Genomic DNA, 5298 nt, shown 5'->3' with positions numbered 1-5298 from the left:
GGACCTTCATTTGGACTCGAATCGGTAAAAGCTGTAGGTTTCCAGCTTCCGATGCATTTTGGATAGATATGGGCGCACGTGTCACTGTAAAAGAAATTTTATGCTTTGGTTATTTGCTTTATAGTATATATGAATATAATTATCTTTTACGCTATAAGAATTATGTACCGATAGTTTTATGAAAATTATTTTACAAGAAAATAGTTTATTTTATTGAATATTTTTATCATATTCAAATGGTCAAATTTTCACTTCAAATGAACGTTTTAGATACTTAATTTTTTTTTCTCTCATTAAGTATATATTTTTGGCTTACCTGCTACATTTTTAGCAAGTTTCGAGGTTTTCGACAGAAATGACGAAAATGCCCCTGTGAGCAAAAAAAAAATGTTATGTTATGATTTGGAAATGATTTGTAATCCTTCGTATTTTGATTATTTGATAACTATTGCTCACTGGGGAAGTGCGAAAGCTGATACGAGAGCCTTGCGAGGTTTCGATCGACATTCTGGGTGAAGAATGTTTGTCGAGGCTTCGCGGCGGTTGTCACGGACTCGATGGGGAGTTCCGGGTCGTGACACACGAAATCCGGATATATATATGTACCTCGGTCGGAGAGGGGCGTAGGGTATCTCCTAAGGTATGGATAGAGTTCACGTCACACCGAACCATCTCGTGATGATGAACTCCGCTAACGCCAAGGAATGACTGTGTTTTTCAAACTAAAAATATGTTTTACATGTATACGAAATTTTAACAGCCTTGGTGGGCTCAAGTGTACGCCTTTGATCAAGGTGTCATCGAGTACTATTTGATGGCATGAACCAAATCTTTACGGAAGTCATAAGCCTTAATGAGAAATTAAATGAAATACAACCGTTTGCATGGGTTAGGATATATTTTCAAATTATGAAATACTTAAAAATGATGAGATATTTTAATTGTCTTCTTTTACTCGGCTTTAGCTGATTTAAATGATGTTTGTTTACTCACTAGGATTTTATAATCTCACCACCCTCATTTCCACCCAATTCAGACTCAGAGTAGGCTGTAGATAGCTGGTTCCATCGGGGATTTCCATTGGAATTGTGTCTTCAAACTGTAGGTTTACAACTTCTTTAATTTTGGTTATTGTGAGCCCACTTGATATTGTAAATTTAAATTAATTTAAATTCTCTAGTTTATTGCGTTACAGTATGAATGAATTTATTTTGTTTTTACGTTACAAAAAGTATTTACGCATAACTCCAAAATTTCTGTTTATAAGAGAATAAATATTTTATTGAATATTTTGTTTTATCTTCTCATTATATTCAAATAATTATAATTCATTTTAAATAAAGGTTTTAGATGCCTAAACTTATTTTTAATTGTGAATTATGCGATTGGTACTTGTTTACAACATTTTTAACTAGTTTTGAAATTTTTAGTGGAAAATGACCAAAATGCCCTTGTGAGACAAGAAATTTTTATTTTATCAGTTTTAAGTTGGAAATAGCTCAAAATCCTTTAGAACATAAAATTTGGCAATGGTTACTCACCGGAGGAAATGAGAAACTGATATTAAGCCTTGCGGGGTTCCGGTTGACATTTCGGGAGATGAGTGCCCATCAGGGCACCGCGGCGGTTGTCACGAGCTCGAGGGGAATTCTGGGTTGTGACATGCTAATTCATTTTTAAAGTTACATAGCTTCATTCAAGATGAAGAGGTTATTCTTTCTTTAAAGTTACGTAAATTCATTTAAGACGAGGAGCTTATTCCTATTTAAAGTTACGTAGCCTTATTCCAAATGACCAGCTTATTTCTTTTAAAATTACGTAGCCTCATTCTAGATGAGGAGCTTCTTCTTATTTAAAGTTACGTAACCTTGTTCCAGATGAGGAACTTCTTCCTATTTAAAGTTATGTAGCCTTATTCCAGATGAGGAGCTTTTTCCTTTTAAGTTGCATAGCCTTCTTCTAGATAAGGAGCTTTATTTTTGAAAATTTATCTTTTCGGCCAAATGGTGTCTACGTCTTTACACAATTCTTGATTCTTAAGAAATGTGCAAAGAAAGGCAGCTTAAGACACCTTATTTTGTCTGAGGTATTGAATTTGAAGTTAAAAACTAAAAAACAAAAAAAAAAAGACAAATATGAAAAGATAAAGATATATTTACACTAATTCTAATCAAATTGAGAGTCTGAAGAGAGATTAAGTTAGATTAAATTAAAACTCAAGAAACCAATTTGAAATGGAATAGGACACATTGGCTATCAATAAAGTCAAGCATCGGAGCCAAAAAGAGGGGGAAATTAGAGAAAACATAGAGAGAGAATACAAAGAGAGAAAAAAGGGAATTGGGAGAGAAAAAAATTAGGAAAAAGTAGATATGAAAAAAGAAGAGAAAATAGTTATTGGGTTTTTGGGTTTCAATTTCTTTTAGATCTAGGAGAATCAATTTAGTTTCTAATAGAACTATTTTGGTTATAGGGAGAGATAAGAAAAGAAAAGAAAGAGCACCTTAGTTTCTTGAATAGGGTTTAAAGAAATGCTCATCATTCCTAACAATTCACACTTGGTATATGGATTTGCAGTTTGGTTTTCTTTTTTAGTTTTTTAACTCAATTAAGTAAGTTCATTTTCATATGATTTTTATTTTAATTTTTTTTGGGTTTTTAAAAATTTGAAGTTCACATAATTTATATCAATTCCCTAGTGATGAAATCTCTAGAAAACCAAAAGTGGCTTCTTGAGATTTTCTAGGTAAGAGAATTTTTCAAAATTCTACCATAAGCGTTTAAAGATTTTGGAAAATTATCAATATCAAAGGATTTACATAAATATTTAAGTAAAATAAAAAAAGATAAAATCATAGAATTAAATAAATAGGTTCTCCAATGATGAAATCTCAAGAAAACCAATAGTGACTTCATATGAATTTCTAGGTCAGAGAATTTTCCAAAATTTTTCCATGAGCAAAAGATTTTGGAAAATTTTTAATATCAGGATTATTTATTTAAAAAACTAATAAAATAAAAAAATGAAATAAAATTAAATATTAAACTAGATTTCATTTAATAAGGCTTAATAGACACATAATTAATAGGGTACCAATTAAATGGGCATTGCGAGAGTGCTAATACCTTTCTCACACGTAAATGAACTTCCGAACCCTAAATTTGTTTCATAAACTAGAACTTATTTTTTTAATAAACTTAAGTTAAACTTAGGACCTTACTTAAAAAAAAAATAGATTCACTTGGGTGATCAATCACACCTAAACCAAAAAGATTGATGGCAACTCCTCTTAAGTCAAACTATTAAGTTTCAAGACTCACACATTGTGACAACTTGCTAAGGGAAAATTTTTTCTGTGTAAAATACTATATAGGAAAATTTAATTTTTTTTATTATTTTGATAAATTGTCAAAAATACTTTTCGTTTTTTGGATAATCTCATGGAAAATATTTTCCACCGTCACTTAAATTATAAAAATGTTATAATCTTCAACTTTTCACAAACTTCAATCTAGTTTAAAGCTATAAAACCCTTTTTTGCTAAAACTATGCATTAGTTTAAAGACACTAACAGAATCCTACTTGTTGGTCCCAAATAAATGTGCTAAAGGGGAGTGAATAGCACTTTTTAGCTCTTGGCAAGATAAGGAATTAATTTTGAAAAGCAATGAAAATAAAAACAGAGTAGACAATGCGTAGGAATTTAGAGTGGTTCTATTCAAGACCTACATCCTCTACCTTGATTATGCAACCAAGGATTTTCAAACTAATCCACTATGAACAGGTGAAATTCACAAGTTTTCACCAAGCTTTTACAATGACTTTTACCAAGCTTAGCCAAAACCTTTCACAATGTTTTTTACCGGGATCAACCAAAACCCAAAGTGGTTTTTCAAAGGTTCAACCACAACCTTTCACAATGGTTTTTCACGGGCTCAACCAAAACCTAAAGTGATTTTTCGAAGGCTCGACCACAACCTACAATAATGGTTTTTCACGGGATCAACCAAAACCCAACAACTAACTTTTCAATGCTAAGTTATAACCTATACACTCAATCAAGCAATCCAAGCTTGAATAAACCCCTTAGAGTGCCTTGCACACTCTAAGTAATCAAGAAATGAAGAAAATATGAAGTACAATTGATCACCTAGCTGATCTAAGATGTACAAAGCTAAGCTCAAACAATTTTTCAAAGGATGGGAGTGAAATACAAGTGAAAGGAGAAGGTTTTTGGTCTTCTAAGCTCAAAATCACTATGGATGGCTTCTCTTGCTTGTTTTTTTACTGTTGAAGAGGCTTTAAATACTTGCAAAATCAATCCTGGCCGTTGGAGACAAAAACTAGCCGTTATTTTATCTTCTGGTTCTTAATTCAAATTTTCTGGTAGAATGATCTTAGTCAACTAACTACGCTCTTAGTCAACTAAGTTGTCTCTGTCTTCTAATCCCAGTTTTTGACATGAACTCTTAGTCGACTAACTTCTTTCTTAGTCGATTAAGTTGTTTCTATCTTGAAGTCTAGATTTTTGGCAGTAGGCCTTTCGTCAACTAACTTACTTTTTGGTCGACTAAGTCTTTTCTGTCTCTCAATCCTCTTGAGCCCGCCAACTTCTAATTTGAATTATAGCTGACTAATATCCTTCATTATCCAACTAAGAGGCTTCTGCTTTGTGACTCAATTGTAGCTCTTTCTTCTTTGCTTGTTTAACCAATTAATGTCAAACCCTGTTCTATAAAATAATTACGACATCATTTACATGCTCAATAGAATGTTTGCATGTTTAGGAAGTTCGAGGAATCGTTAAAAGACGATATTGCCCCTAATGGTACCATTAAGTCGATTAAGCCTCGAACTAGTTCAAATAGGAATTTTGAGGTGAAATTACGAGTTTCACAGTTCAGGGATGACTCAAAATGGTAATTCGGAGTTCGAGGATCAATTTGGAGTCAAACCAAAATTTTCACTATCCAAGGGCAAAATGGTCATTTGCCACTTGGGGACAAAATGAGAATTTTGAGAAAAGATTTTTTTTTTGGCCCCATTTAACTTATTGGAGTATGATTTGAGTATTAGAGTATAATTTGAGGGTTTGGCAGTGAAAAAGTTTAATTCCGGTGATTTCTGGAGTGTAAGGGCAAAATTGTAATTTTTCCACCCACAGACAAAATTTGAGATTTTGAGAGAATTTAGATCAAATTTGACAAATTGGAGAATGGTATGAGTATAAGGGATGAAAAATATGTCTATGGGCAATTTTTCAGTTTTTGGGGCAAAAATGTAATTTTTGACTTTTA

This window comes from Theobroma cacao, unplaced genomic scaffold (genome assembly GCF_000208745.1).
Source record: "Theobroma cacao cultivar B97-61/B2 unplaced genomic scaffold, Criollo_cocoa_genome_V2, whole genome shotgun sequence".
Classification (NCBI taxonomy): domain Eukaryota; kingdom Viridiplantae; phylum Streptophyta; class Magnoliopsida; order Malvales; family Malvaceae; genus Theobroma; species Theobroma cacao.
The sequence above is the reverse complement of the archived record's forward strand: the minus strand, read 5'-3'. Positions refer to the sequence as shown.